Source organism: Dromiciops gliroides, chromosome 5 (assembly GCF_019393635.1).
Source record: "Dromiciops gliroides isolate mDroGli1 chromosome 5, mDroGli1.pri, whole genome shotgun sequence".
In the NCBI taxonomy this organism is placed as follows: Eukaryota; Metazoa; Chordata; class Mammalia; order Microbiotheria; family Microbiotheriidae; genus Dromiciops; species Dromiciops gliroides.
The window spans coordinates 170328625-170345643 of NC_057865.1; the positions used below are offsets into that span (position 1 = coordinate 170328625).

Consider the following 17019-nt stretch of genomic DNA (forward strand, 5'->3'; position numbering starts at 1 on the left):
GCTTCTCTTTGTATCGCCGGGGATTACAACAGTGTCTGAGAAATAATAAGCCATTTATAAATTTAAATATATATATATATATATATATATATATATATATATATATATGCTTACTGGTAAATTGGTTCACACATTTCCTATGGCAGGGAAGTAAGAATTTTATTCAAAAACTTTTTTTTTCTTTAGACTGCTACAATGCTAAAAGAATCAATTAAGTATTTAAAGTAGAGATGAAAATTAAAATAAGAAATTGGAAGCCAAAAATATCATGGACAATGTATGATGACAGTAATTTCAACATAAGTTAAACTGCTAATTGTATGAATATTCTACTATATGACAATAATATGGCATTGTTGAAAAGGTATAAAAATGATTGCTCTTTGCTATAAGTATTATAATACATATTTTGAATATCTTTCCAATAATACTGATAGACAACACTGCTTCATTTATTTTCACAGTGCCTGATATGTTGTTTAGTCATTTAGTCACGTCCAACTCTTCATGATCCCATGGAGGATATTGTCCATTTTATTTTCTTTTTTGTTTTTGGCAAATAGGCTAGAGTGTTATGCCATTTCTTTCTCCAGTGGATTAAAGCCAAGAGAGATGAAGTGACTTGCCCACAGTCGCACAGCTTGTAAGTGTCTGAGGCTGAATTTGAACTCATGTCATCCTAAATCCAGGCCCTGAGCTTTATCCACTAAGCCGCCTAGCTGCCTGACACATATTAGGTGCTTCATAAATGTTTATTGAATTGAATTAAGTTGAATTAAATTGAATTCTCTCCATTTCAATGTTATCCAAAGCATACACCTGTGAAGCAGCTACACGTGGCTTCAGGTAGGTGGAATGTATGTATGACCATGGAACAGTGAAAAATAAATAGTTCCACCAAAGTATGAAAAAAGTAACCTTGTCCTCCCTACAATGTGTTTTAAAATGAGTTGCAAAATTCGTCCTTAACCAGTCATCTGGAGTCATTAATCAATAAGCTTTCATTAGAAACTGCTGTACGTTAATCTCTTTAGTTGGAGATAAACATAAGATGAAAAAAAGTCTCTGCTGGCAAGAAGTTTGGATTCTGATGGAGGAGATACCAAGGCTGAATATTAATATGAACCAAGTGATCACTCCCTCATCCAATCTTATAGATCACGGAATTCTTTGGATATATTTAGTATATCCTAATTTATAATAAATTGGTTATTAATATGAAAGCATAGGTCAGTATCCTCAGTACCACTTCACTATAAATTTGTTGAGAGCAAGGACAATTTTGTATTCATCTTTATAACTTTCAGAATGTCTGTCAGCACTCAATATTTATTTGTATAAGGATTTAAGCAAATGAACAATCTATTTGAATGTTCCATTTGACAGATGACACCCTGATATTACAAGCCTACATCAGAGAAGTATCTTAATTTCTTATGTAACATTTGCAAAGCATTTTAAGATACTCAAATGTAAGGTGATAAAAGGTCTGAAAAGATTTAGTAAAACTAATGCTTTTATTAGAAAAATAGAGTTAAAAAGTTTCATAATATAAGGGGGAGGAATAGTGAGAAAAAGAGAAGGGAATCAGAAAGGGGGAAGAAAAAATATGGGGGAGAGAAAAAGATGGGGAGATAGATATGGGGAAGAAAAAAGGGGGAGAGAGAGAAGTAGGGAGAGGAAGAGAGACAAAGAGAGGGAAAAAGACAGGAAAATAGAAAAAGAAGGAAAGGGAAAAAAAAGAGAGAGGAGAAGCAGAAAGGGAAAAGGAGAGAGAAAAAAGAGAATGAAAAGGAGAGATAGAGGGTACATGTCCTGATGCAAAATAGAGCCACCTGGAATCCCTTGCCTCTTCATTTTTCACGCTTCCCGCTTTCCAAACTGCAAGTGAGTGGAAGCAGGAGGGGGTAGATTTGGGGGGAAATGAACTTGTTGGAGAACAAAAATACAAAGAGCAAATAAATATTTAATGAGCTGTTCTTAACATATCTTATGTCAAGAGGCCTTGATTAAGGAATAGCGTGTCATCTTACAGCACAGGCTACAATTCTTGTATGTTTTATTGTATTTGAAAATTGGGGGAATTAGTCACTCTCTTGATGCAGTTTTTCTCTATGTTACAAAACAAATCTCTTCAGTTGGTCTATAAAGGTGAAAAAGTAGAGAAGGTGAACAGAAAGGCAAGACCATGCCACTGAACACTAGACCAAGCAAAAGGGATTATTTTACATTGCCCTTGTCTGAAATTATCTATTTCCATTCTATAGCATCTTTGTTTGTCATTCCCCCTGGTTATGTGGCTACACATAGGCTTGCTTTGTTTCTTTATCCAAAACTCTTATCATGTTACCTTTAAATTTTGGCATACAGCATTAGAGGGGTCACCAGTGCCACTTTTTGCATGGTTTGTATGACTTCATTAATGAAATAGAACTGTGGGAACCAAAATTCTATGTGACCTCTGAGCCATAGAAAGGAAAAAGAAAACTCTTAGATTTATTATGCTAAACAATTTGTATATATTTTGGACAAGAGTTGAAAAATAACCCAAATGCTTGGTGGTAGCATGGGGACAACATATAGGGCCTAAAACATGCATAAAAGTTCAAACCTTTCTAAAATACAGAGGTTTATACAAACTGATGGAGAGTAAAATATGCCAACTTGGAAGAGCAACATTACACTAATGCAGGTGAATAGATCACAAAGAAGAAGACAAATCTGAGTGATTGTAATTGTCATTTTTGATCATGGAGAACAGAGACTGAAATATAGCATCCTTCACTCTTGACAGAGAGAAAGAGAATTATACGGGTGAAATGAGGCATATATTGCCAGATGTGGTGACTGTAGTCACTGGTTTTGCATAACAGCTTTTCTTTGTTGCAATGGCAAGTTCTTGTTATATGGGGTAGAAAGAGAATGTCCAGAAATGATTGGGAGGTATCAAAGGCAGAAATGGAAGGTATTTTTTTTTGCAGGGCAATGAGGTTTAAGTGAAGTGCCCAGGGTCACACAGCTAGAAAGTTTCAAGTGTCTGTGGCCAAATTTGAACTCAGGTCCTCCTGAATTCAGGACTGGTGCTTTATCCACCTTGCCACCTAGTGGCTCCCAAAGGTACTATTTTCAAAAGCAAACACGGTTTGCTCTCTCTAATTCACTTGGGAGAGAAAGGAATTCAAAGAAGATATTGGGTGATTCTTGGATAATAATTATTGACCTTTATATAGTTCAAGGTGGTTTGGATCCCATCATCAGTCTAGTAAATTCTAGAGGGAAACTAAGTCTCACAAAAGTTAAGTGACTGCCCTATAGATACACAGCTAGTAAATGTCAGAAAGGCTCTTTTGAACCCTCTGACCAAGGGTAAATCTAATGCTCTATCCACTATAACCTTCTACCTCTACTTCTAATGTGTTCATAATTATAACATTGCTATCCCTTCATTTTTAAAAATTCTATCAATCACCTGATTGTGTCAAAACACCAAGAAAAGAATAAAGAAATATTTTGAGGAACATAGCCAACTTTTCTGAGCCTTTTAAAGGCATAGACTCTCTTCAAAACAGAAAATCCTCTGATCTCTACGCTTGGGGAAGGACTAGTCAGAAGAGGAAGTCAGAGGTAATTTTATCTAATGCAATTGTCTTATCACAAGATGTTAAAACAGAACTTTATGGGATGTTCTTTGCCATTTTAAAGTGGGTCAATGAAAATATATAATCATGTGCATGCAAGAACATGAACAGCAGGGCTTGATCCTCAAGAGATATTGGGTCCTGAGGCCTAGCATATGGTATTTTTGTTATCCAGTTGTATATAGGAATTAAGTGTAATTTCAGTACATTTCTATCTTACTACAATATCCAAGTTCATTGAAATACATTTCCACATCTCTGATGAAGAGCAGTTGGGAATACATTTTACACCAGATGGTAGGAACATAGTAATGGGAAATCAGAGCTGGAGAAGGTATGCAAGGTCAGTTAAAGCAGTTCCCCTGCCAATGCAGAAAGACTTGCTATTGTACTCTTCAAGTATTTTGCTCCATCTCATTTATTATTGCAGTATCCCAATCTCATATGGTTTCCCCCACTGTTACAGAGAATAATATCCTTTACTTTGTTTTTCTCCTGACCTGAGTAAATGTGGTTTTATTTCACTAATTATAAGACTTATCAAGAGAAATCCTGTGTCTCTAAACTGTATAGTGTAATTTGGCTTTCAAGGTTCCAATGTTCTTTCTACTTTGCCCTCTTGTCCCATGTAGTTCGATGGCTCAGAGGCATATGCTTGATTACTCAATGAATCAATGAATGTACATGATACGGGTCCTAAATATGTAACCTGAGAATAGAGGTGAAAACTGTCCATGGAATGAGATAATTTGTTTCATCACCACTGAACACCAGGCTAATAAATGCTTTTCTGATGCATGTTGAGTCGTCTCAAAGGTGGCCCTCTGGTGGATGTCATGGAATAGAGATGATACTACAGGGCTATGAGCCTGAACTATGGCAGGGGGAACCTGTAATTGTGGCTCAAAATCTTTATGTCATCTTTAATTCCCCATTCTCACTCATCTCACTGTGTTCTCCTTTCTATCTCCATATCTCTCCAATTTCTTCTCTCTCCTCTGACAGGCACCACCACTATCACCACCCCACCAGCAATTAAGTATCATATCACCTCATGCCTGGATTATCACGATAGACTACGCCTTGCTCTCTCTACTGCAGACTTCTCTTTATTCTAATCTATGCTCTACTCAGTTACAAAAAATGAATTTTTCTAAAGTGTGTGTTTGACCATGGCATGTCCCACGCAATAACTCCAGTGGTTCGTAATTATCTCTAGGATCAAATACATACTCCTCTGGCATTTAAATTTCTAAATTGCCACTTACTATTTATACAAGCTTCTTATAAATCATTCCCCTCAGATTTAGAAGTGGCTAAAGCACTGCCCATGGATTCAGGAGGACCTGAGTTCAAATCTGGTCTCAGACACTTGATACTGACTAGCTGTGTGACCCTGGACAAGTCACTTAACCCTCATTGTCCTGAAAAAAAAATAAACAAGTAAATGAATGAATGAATAAATGAATACATAGGCAGAGAAATAAGTAAATGACTGAATGAGCAAATAAATAAATGAATGAATAAGTAAATAAAAAATGAATAGATAAATTAATAAATAAATCATTCCCCTCCAATGGCACAGTTATAATGCCTATTTGCTCTTCCACAGATGTGTTTCTGTTATCATTTCTTCATAAAATAGGTTTATGTACGTGTGGTTTTTCTGATTGGTATATGAGCTCCTAGAGGGTAGGGATCATTTGACTTTTGTCTTTTTTATTCCAAGTGCTTTGTACATTGTCTGTCATATAGTAGATATTTCATATATGCTTGTTGATCAATTAATTCATTTTCAAATAAAAAAGTTGGAAGAAACTTCATCTGAACCATAATATCATCTAGCCTGTCTTTCAGTAATGGGGGACTAACACTGTCTGATATATATGTTGTATCCAGAGAGAGGAACAGTTGTTTTACCTTCCACCTCCAGGGTTTATTGCCTGCATGGTCATGAGAAAATCACTTCATTTTTTAAGCCTCAGTTATCTTGTTTTAAAATGGTATAATGATGTGAAATACTGATCTTGAGAAAGGGTGTTGTGATACTCAAATAAGATAATAATGTGAAGTGCATCAAAAACCTTAGAGGGCTATATAAATATCAGATGTTCATTTTATTTTCATTGCTACTGACAAATCCAGGCCTTTATATTAAATACAATAATTTTTAATTGTTTTTTTTTTCCAAATGATACAAACAAGGAGTGATGTTAGAAATTGAGGTTAATGTCTGGGGGCAACTAGGTGGTACAGTAGAGCATCAGACCTGGAGTCAGGAGGACCTAAGTTCAAATCTGGCCTTACTAGCTGTGTGATCCTAGGCAAGTCACTTAACCCCAATTGCATCACCAAAAATAAATAAATAAATGAAGTTAATGTCTGCTAAAAAGATTTTGTGTCATATAAAATCAAGCCTATTTTGTTCAATCAATTCAGAGATGCCTAGTCTTTATTTTGCTTCTCCTAATTTTGGTATTTGAGTATATATTTATTATAAATTATGATCATGTCTACCCCAAAAAAAGTATAAGCCAGTATTTACAAATGTTACTTCATTATCTTTTCATTTTCATCTACTGATACTACAGGGGGGAAGAAGCATCTAGCTCAAATCATTTTACCCTTTCTCCTCCCCTAAGCAACTCCAGCCATGTTACATGGACTTCTGTGTAATTTGGGGCAGATAAGTCATTTAACCTCCCTGACCCTCAGTATTCTTATGTATAAAATGAGAAGGCTTAGACTAGATAGACTTTAATTTTCCTTCCAGCTCTAAATCCATGATCCTATGATCTCATTTGATTGTCTAAATAGTACTGAACAGGAATTATTATCTCCATTTTAATGATTACCCTGAACAGTCACTTTTTAACACAGGTCAGCTTGGGTTTCAGTGTATATAGACCATTGTAAATTGCTTTCCATTGTACTTAAGAGCACTGCCCATTTTCCAGCACTGAAGTCAAGCCCAATGTCATTGCCAAAATGGGTATTATTTTTATAGTAGTAACTTAAATTTGTTATTACACAATGATTGTGTGCAAAAAGCAGAGTCATGCTGATATATTCTTATGATAACCCAAAAATGTACTAAAGAGTAAACAACTCAATGGGGAAATTCTGATATTTAACCATAAAGCCCCTCTTGAACACATTTAAAATGGAATATCAAATGGTAGAGTTTTAGATGTTTACCACTGTGGATAAGGGAGAGGGTATATGTACAGCTGAATTCCCTTGGAATATTTCAAATTATATTATATAAATCACTCTCCATTCTATGTACCAAAGAGGCTAAGCATGTTGTTATGCCCTGTATGTGGCATTAGTGCCATGTTTCACTTAAGGCATCCCTTTCTAAATGCTCTCTTTAAAAAATTGGTGCCTGTGGTGATTCCATACCAAGAATTCTTTTGATATTGACATATCCCAAAATAGAAAAGAGTCAGTATATATTCAGGTAGAGAGTTAACCTTGATCTTACTCTGCTCTATAGTAGAACTGAGTATGCAAGCGATAGCAAAAGATTATCTATATGATAGTCTCATGGCATGATCTCTGAACAGAAGTAGTAGACTAATAGTACACCTACTAGCACTAATGGCAGTAGCAGCAGCAGCAAAGGTAGTAATAATAACTGGCATTTATATTGTGCTTTAGGGTTTACAAACAATTGTAAATACATTATCTCATTTGTCCTTTTGTTTGAAAACAAGCAAACATTACATGTACACACATATGCATACACTCATATATATGCATTTGTATATACATACACATACATATAGGCATATATACATGTATAATGTATATGTTATATGCATTTGTATAAAATATATTAATTAATGTCTTATTTAATAAATGAATACATTATTTAATATCTAGATATTAATATGGTAGATTTTTTAAAATTTAGATGGAAATGTTTTTAATTTCCATTTTTTAGAAAAAGTGAATTTGCAAAAACATTTGCAGAATGAATTCCTTAGACATTAAACATTCCTCTTTCAATGGGAGAAATCAACTTTTCCCTAAAGTAAAAACCACAGTATGCAGTGTATAGGTTTTTTTTAGATTTGCTTTTGAATTGTTCCAGTGTCAGACTTGCCCTAGTCTATGTTTGTTTTTTTTAGGTCACAAGGTCATATAATTTGTCTCAGCTAAAAACTGTTGACTTGTCAGAATGTGAAGCTATTTTCAGTTACATGCGCCTGTTCCAGTCAATTTCTTATGACAATTTAAGACTGCTAGATAAGGTTATAAGACTTAACATTTCTACAGCACATTTCAAACATCAACTAACTAATCCTCACAGTAACTCAGTGGAGTACAGTTCATTACTCACTTTCTGTAGATGAGAATACTGAGGGAGAGGTTAAATGTGTGACTTTTCCAAAAGCCAGAGAGGAAAGCAGGGTCAAAGATGTGATTGATACTTATGAGCCACTATGACTAAGCTTCCTTCCAGACCTCCTCTTCTCTTTGGCCTTCTTGGTCCCCAACCCACTAACCACCATGTCTCCAAGCAGTCTGCACTTTGGCCCAAGTCAGATGCTGGATTTGTTGCTTATCTCGAAAAATTTAACAGCTTATTGTTGGTTGACAGGTGTCAATCAGACATGTCTTGCATAACCAGCAAGTCAATGAGGAAACAAGTTCAGAGCCAGGGGCAAGATATTATACATTGGGCTGATTTTACTGTCTTTTTATTTCATGCCAATCAAATATATCATGAGGAAGCCAATGTTAAAACAGTCTGATTTCTAAATATTACTTTGTGGATAATGTAATCCCCCCTTCAGAATACTCACACTCAATTCAACAAATATTCTTAAGCACCTACTCTGTTTAAGATATTTAGAAAATGCTGGGGAAATAGGCAGTTAGATATGACAGAGCCCTTGATTAGATGGAATTTGAAATCTAATGAGGGAGAGAGGAGAGGTAGGGTTGGGAGATGGCCTCTGATTTAAGTCCCAAGAAAAGGAGGAATGTTCAAGCCATATGGAGATAAGAGAAGAGCCCATTTTTCTCATAAGGGATATTATCAGCAAAGACAAAGAAAGAAAGGAGAGGAATAGAAAACAATGGGAAGCAGATAGTAACCCAGTTTGACTGGAACATAGAGTACATTTAAAAATATATATTATGAGATAAGGTAGCACAGGTGGTTGGAGCCAGACTGTCGAGAACTTTTGGTCCCATGATCACTTATAATTTTCTTGGTAGACAATGGGGAGCCACTAAAGTTTTTTGAGTAGAGGAGTAATATGATTGGAATGATAGATTAGAAAGACAACTTGAGTACCTATGTGGTGGATGAATTGCAGAGAAGAGAGAATAAAAGCGGAAAGATTGGTGAGGAGGTGATTTTTAATAATCTATGTGAAAAACCATGAAAGCCTGAACTAGTATGATAGCATTGGGAGCACCCATATAAAATATATCATAGTGGTAGAAACAACAAAACTTCACAACTGATTTGTTATATGGGATAAAGAAAAAAATAAAGAATGAAAAATAACTCCCAGATTTGGGCCTCAAGGCCCAAAAGTATATAGGTACCTTAAACAGAAATAGAGAAATGAAGATCACTGGAAGTTTTGAGGGGAAGACTATGAATTTGATATTAGAAATAGATTGCAAATATCATTGACCATATTCAACAAAAGTCTATGGCTCTCCTTATGGTCTAACTCACAATCCCTTATCATTGACATTTCATTTTCTTCTTCTTTACTTCAGTCTAGTGAAAAGGTGATTCTTCTGATCATGGCCAAATATCAATCTAAAACTTTCTAGTTCCTTCAGTATAGGACTTAAAACACTTCAATGTCCTGGTTGTCCTTGGGATATTTTTCATGTTATCAAAAACCTCCCTAAAATGTAGGACATAAATATGAGCACAAAATTACAAATGTGGTCAGACTGGAATAAAAGTCCATTGGAACTCTCTTATACCCAGAAGCTGTGCCTCTCAATGCAAACCAAAATCACATTATTTTTTTGGCTGCTGTGTCACACTGTTGACTCATAGTTACAGTACACTAAAATTCCCAAATCTTCTTCAGGCAAACCTGAAATGTCTTCTCAACCAAGTATGACCAAAATAAAACTTAGGCTCTTTCTCCCTGAACTCGTCCCTCATCCATATTTCCCTATTTCTGTCAAGGGCACAACCATTCTTCAACTTACCCAAGTATATAGCTTTAGAAGTATATAAAACCCTCTCAGACACTTAGGGACTTTTGTAACCTGACCCATTTCTGCATTCCCAGTAGTTGTTATAACTTACTGCCTTTTACATACTCTTAAAGGTGACACTTCACTGGTCTCCTTGCTATTCCTCACATAATATATTCTGTTTCCCAACTGGGCAGTTTCACTAGCTGTCTACCATGCTTGGCATGCTCTCCCTCTTCATATCCATCTCAATCTCCAGTCTTCTTTGGATTAGTTCAAGTCCCAGGTAAAATCCCACCTTCTACAAGAATACACTGCTAATCTCCCTTACTACTAACACATTCCCTCTGTTAATCATCGCTAAATTATCCTATATGTGGTTTGTAGGTACATAGTTCTTTACATGGTGGCTCCCCCCATTAGGAAATGAGCTTCTTAGGAGCAGAACCTATTTATATTTTGCCTTTCTCCAAATCCCCAGACCTTAACACAGTACCTAGTATGTGATAGGCATTTAATAAATACTTCTTGACTTGCCTTGACTTAAAGTGATCCTAGACACTATTCTCTGTCACTCCCTATATTCAATAAGCTACTACTAAGTGTTGCTGACTTTACCTCCACAATAACTCCCACATCCATCTCATTTACATATACAGAGGTCACCATCCTATTTCAAGCCCTCATCACCTTTCCTTTAAATTATAGAGCCAGCTAGATAGCTCAATGTATAGACTGTAGGGCCTGGAGTCAGGAAGACCTGAGTTCAAATCATACTTGAGAAATGAATTGTGTGATCTTGAGAAAATCACTTAACCTCTATCAGCCTTAATTTCCTTAGTTGTAAAATGGGGATATTGATAGCACCTGCATCCTAAAGTTATTGTGAGGATTAAAGGAGATATTTATAAAGCACTTAGCACAATGTTTGTCACCTAGTAAGTATTTAATAAAGACTTGTTCCCTTCCCTTTGCAATCTTGCAGTATCCTACTAATTAGTATCCCTACCCTAAGTCTCATTCTCCAATGAACTATTATTCAAATAGCTATAAAATTGATATTTCTAAAGTACAAGTCTTAATGTCAATCCCAAACTCAAGAAACTATAGCATTTCCCAAGAATGAATTTAAGTATCCACAATTTAAAATTCAAATCCTTCCACTATTTGACTTCAACCTATTGTTCTAGCCTAAATCCACAATTCTTTCCCCTCACCATCTCTATGTACTGACCCAACAGATGTATTTCCCCACATATAACATTCAATTTCTTGACTCCATGTTTTGTTTTGCTTTGTTTTGCTTTGTTTTTTTCTACAACCTGTAACCCATTTTTGAAATGCACTCCTTACAATTACAGCAAGTGATGACCAGGATAATACACTATGACCAGGTGGGATTTATACCAGGAATGTAAGTACGGCTCAACATTAGAAAAACTATCAACATAATAAACCATATCAATAAGAAATCTAACCAAAATCATATGATTATTTCAATAGATGCAGAGAAAACTTATGACAAAATAGAGAACTCATTCATATTAAAAAAAAAACAAGACACTAGAAAGCATAGAAATAAATGGAGTTTTCCTTAAAATGAAAAGCAGTACCTACCTAAAACCATCAGCAAACATTATATGTAATGGGGATAAGTTACAGACATTCCCAGTAAGATCATGAGTGAAACAGGGCTGTCCATTATCATCTCTATTATTTAATATTGTACTAGAAATGTTAACTTTAGCAAAAAGAGAAAAAAAGGGAATTAAAAGGAATTAGAAACGGCAAGTAGGAAATAAAACTTTCATTCTTTGTAGATGATTTGATGGTATACTTAGAAAATCCTAGAGAATCAACTAAAAAACTGCTTGAAACAATGAATAACTTTAGCAAAGTTGAAGGATATAAAATAAACCCACATAAATCATCAGCATTTCTATACATGACCAACAAAGCTCAAGAGCAAGAGATAGAGAAATTCCATTTAAAGTAACTGTGGTCAATATAAAATACTTAGGAGTCTACCAGGAACTCTATGAACACAATTACAAAACACTTAAAAAAATACATTTTATTTATTTATTTATTTTAGTTTTCAACATTTGTTTAGATAAAATTTCAAATTTTACTCCCTCCATCCCCTGCCTCCGCCCTCCCTTACACAGCAGGTAATCTGATATAGGTTATATATATATATTATATATATATATATTATATATATATATTATATATATATATATATAATAACATTAAACATATTTCTGCATTAGTCATGTTATACAAGAAGAATAGGAGCAAAAAGGAAAAACCTCAAAAAAGAAAAACAACAGCACCAAAAACAAAAGAAGTAGTATGGTCCAATCAGAATCCATATTCCACAGTTCCTTTTTTTTTTCTGGATTTCGACAGTCTTTTCCATCATGAGTCCTTTGGAACTTTCTTGTTCCATTGGACTGGTGAGAAGAATCTAGTCTATCACAGGTGATCAACACAATGTTGATGATACTGTGTACAATGTTCTCCTGGTTCTGCTCATCTCACTCATCATCAGTTCATGCAGGTCCTTCCAGGTTTCTCTGAACTCCTCCTGCTCATTGTTTCTTACTGCACAATAGAATTCCATTACATTCATATACCACAACTTGTTCAGCCATTCCCCAATTGATGGGTATTCCCTTGATTTCCAATTCCTTGCCACCATAAAAAGAGCAGCTAAAAATATTTTAGTACATGTGGGTCCTTTTCCCTTTTTTATGATCTCTTTGGGAAAAAGACCCAAAAATGGTATTGCTGGGTCAAAGGGTATGCAAATCCCTTTGGGCATAATTCCAAATTGCTCTCCAAAATGGTTGGATCAGTTCACAGCTCCACCAACAATGGATTAGTGTTCCAATTTTTCCATAGCTTCTCCAACATTTATTATTTTCCTTTTTTGTCATATTAGCCAATCTGATAGGTATCAGGTGGTACCTCAGAGGTGTTTTAATTTGTATCTCTCTAATCAATAGTGATTTAGAGCCTTTTTTCATATGGCAATAGATAGCTTTGATTTCTTCATCAGAAAACTGCCTGTTCATATCTTTGACCATTTCTCAATTAGGGAATGACTTGGATTCTTATAAATTTGATTTAGTTCCCTAGATATTTGGGAAATGAGGCCTTTGTCAGAAGTATTGCCATAAAAATTGTTTCCCAGCTTTCTGCATCCCTTCTAATTTTGGCTGCATTGCTTCTGTTTGTACAAAACCTTTTTAATTTAATGTAATCAAAATCATCCATTTCACATTTCATAATATTCTCTATCTCTTGTTTGGTCATAAACTGTTCTTTCCAAAGATCTGAAAGGTAGACTATTACAAAACATTTTTCACACAAATAAAATCAGATCTATACAATTGGAAAAACTATCAATTACTCATGGATAAGCCAAGCTAATATAATAAAAATGACAATATTACCTAAATTAATTTACCTATTCAGTGCCATACCAATCAGACTACCTAAAAATATATTATAGAGTTAGAAAAATAATAGCAAAATTCATCTGGAAAAACAAAAAGGCAAGAATATCAAGGGATTTAATGAAAAAAATGCACAGGAAGGTGGGCTAGCCATACAAAACTTGAAGCTATATTATAAAGTGGCAGTCATCAAAACTCTTTGGTACTGGCTAAGAAATAGAGTGGTGGATCAGTGGAATAGGTTAGATACAGTAGTAAATGACTTTAGTAATCTAGTGTTTGATAAATCCAAAGATGCCAGCTTCTGGTATAAGAACTCAGTATTTGACAAAAACTGCTTGGAAAACTGGAAGCGAGTATGGCAGAAACTAGGCATAGACCAACATCTTACACTTTATACAAAAATAAGGTCAAAATGGGTTAAAAATTTAGACATAAAGGGTGATACCATAGATAAATTATTAGAGGAAAGAATACTTTACCTCTCAGGTCTATGGAGACGAAAACAATTTATGTCCAAACAGGAGATAGAGAATATTATGAAATACAAGATGAAATACTTTGATTACATTAAATTAAAAAGTTTTTTTGTGCAAACAGAAGCAATGCAGCCAAAATTAGAAGGGAGGCAGAAGTTAGGAAGTGTGCTGTAAACACCGCCTCCTCCAAGAAGGCGCATGAGAGCCCAGAGAAGTAACATTTCAATGGCTGGATTTTGACTGTTCTTTCCCCAGCAATTGATGAATATAAGCCTCAGGATGCCATCACCAATCCCTCACTGATCCTGACTGCTTCGCAGATGCCAGCCTACCAGGACCTTGTAGAAGATGCCATTGCATATGGAAAAAAGCTGGGGGGTCCCAGGAAAAGCAGATCCAGAATGCCAGGGAAAAGCTGTTTGTGTTGTTTGGGGCTCAGATTCTGAAGAAGATTCCTGGCCAGGTGTCCACAGAAGTCAATGCCAGGTTGTCCTTTGACAAGGAAGAAATGGTCTAAAGGACCTTTCACCTCATTGACATCTACAAAGGGGTCAGCATCAGCAAAAAGTGAGTTCTCATCAAGCTGTCCTCCAAATGGGAAGGAATTCAGTCTGGGAAAGTAAGGCACCCCTCACAGCATCTCTGGTCCTAGCACCCAGTGGTGATCACAGCCCTTGGAGGCCCAGAGGGGCTCTGGGGGCAGCTCCTCCCACCCCTTCTTTACAGAGGAGGAAACTGAGGCACAGATCAGACCCGCTACTGGCAGAGCTAGTCAGTGCCCCTCCCCCCAGGTAATAAGCAGGTTGTGGCTCTATGTGTATATGAGTATACACTCAGGCTGTGGGGCCTTAGCACATGGACAGAAGAGGTCAGGCTGGACAGGGCCATGAACAGCTTCAGGAGCCCAGTTAAGTCTGGTTCTGCCATCCTCACATGACAGTCAAGTCAACCAGGATTTGTTCATTAAATGCCAACTATGCACCTGCCACTAAGGGTCAACTTTCTCTTCAGCTGACTGCCCCTATGGTGACCACCCCTTGGATGGCTTTCAAGACTGCAGCTGCTGAGCCACAAGCAGCTGTGATTTCTGTTTACCCCCAGGATCCTGGAGGAGCAGCATGGTGTCCACTGCAACATGACTCTGCTGTTCTCCTTTGCTCGGGCAGTGGCCTGTGCCAAGGCTGGTGTGACCCTCACCTCCTCATTTGTCGACCACATCTTAGACTGGCATGTGGCGAACACAGGCAAGAAGTCCTATGAGCCCCATGAGGACTAAGGTGTAAAGAGCGTCACCAAAATCTACAACTACTACAAGAAGTAACGTGGGGAGATCAAGGCCCTGACCGGCCGTGACTATCTCACCATCTCCCCCAAGCTCCTAGGGGAGCTGCTCAAAGAAAATGCCTAGCTCAATCCTGTGCTCAGTATCCAAGAAGCCCTGGCCAACAGCCTGGAGAAAGTTCACCAGGATGAGGAGTCCTTCCTCTGGGAGCACAACAAGGACCAGATGGAGATGGAGAAGCTGTCCGATGGGATCCACAAGTTTGCTGCTGATGCCGTGAAGCTAGAGAGGATGCTGCAGAAAAGGATGTTCGACTCTGAAAATGGGAACTTAGGGCCTTGTGGTGGGACAGGGCTGGGGCAGGGGGGCCTCTGGGCTGAGCTGGCAGAGGGGCTGGTGTCCACATGAATGGGACAGTTGCACATGCCTGCAATGAGGCTTGGCTGGAGTTTTTCAGATTTTTATGTCAGAATTTGCCTAATACATCAAAATGATCACTCAACTCAAAAAATAAGAGGAGGCAGAAAACTGGGAAATAATGTTTACAGCCAATATTTCTGATAAAGGCCTCATTTCTAAAATATATAGGAAACTAAATTAAATTTATATGAATTTAAGGCATTCCTCAATTGAGAAATGCTCAAAGGATATGAACAGGCAGTTTTTCGATGAAGAAATCAAAACTATCTATTGCCATATGAAAAAATTCAATAAAGTACTATTGATCAAAGAAATGCAAATTAAAACAACTCTGAGGTAGTACCTCACACCTATCAGATTATCTAATATGACAAAAAAGGAAAATAATAAATGTTGGAGAAGATGTGGAAATATTGGAACACTAATGCATTACATTCAACCACTCCAGAGAGCAATTTGGAACTATGCAAAGGGCTCTGGGACTGTTCATACCCTTTGACCCAGTGGTACCACTGCTAGGTCTGTATCCTAAAGAGATCATAGAAGAGGGAAAAGGAACCACACGTACAAAAATATTTATAGCAGCTCTCTTTGTGGCGGCAAGGAATTGGAAATCAAGGGAACACCCATCAATTGGGGAATGGATGAACACATGGTATATGAATGTAATGGAATACTATTGTGCTCTAAGAAATGATGAGCAGGAGGAGTTCAGAGAAACCTGGAAGGACTTACATGAACTGATGCTGACTGAGAGGAGCTGAACCAGGAGAACATTGTACACAGTAACGGGAACATTGCGTGATAAACAATGATGATAGACTTGGCTCTTGTTAGCAGTGCAATGATCCAAAACAGTTTCAAAGAATTCATGATAGAAAATGTCTTCAACATCCAGAAAAAAGACTTATAGATTATGAATGCAAATTGAACCATACTGTTTCTACTTTTGGATTATTTTTTCTGTCTTTTTTGAGGTTTTTCCCTTGTGCTCTGATTCTTCTTTAACAAGATGACTAATGTAGAAATATGTTTAATGTGATTGTACGTGTATAACTTATATCAAACTGCTTTCCATCTTGGGAAGGAGGGAGGGAAGCGAGTGTTGGAGAAAAGATTGGAACTAAAAATCCTATGAAAACAAATGTTGAAATTTATCCTTATATGTAACTGGAAAATAATAAAAATACTTTAAAAAAAAGAAAAAAGAAAAAAAGAAATTCACTCCTTCCTCAACTCTACCTCTTAAAATCTTTAGCTTCCTTAAAAGCTCAGGTCAAGTAAATGCTATTTCTTATATAAGACCTTTCTTCATAGCTCCAGTTATTAGTGTCCACCAATAATAGTTATTGATTTTGTATACATTTCACATTGACTTATTTTTATATGTTATATCTTGCCCACACCCAAATCCTTGAGTGCACAGCCTGTTTTATATTTATATTTTTATTTCTAGGACCTAATATAATGCCTAATACAAAATAAGAGCATGATAAATACTTGTTGAGAAAATGAATAGACAAATCTTGTACTATTGAGTTCACATTTCT

General features: G+C 36.4%; 1 pseudogene; it reads left to right on the top strand.

Annotated features, from left to right (window-relative positions):
- The first annotated feature begins 14072 nt into the window (after positions 1-14072).
- Positions 14073-15457, top strand: LOC122728861 (annotated as a pseudogene).
- The last annotated feature ends 1562 nt before the right edge of the window (positions 15458-17019 follow it).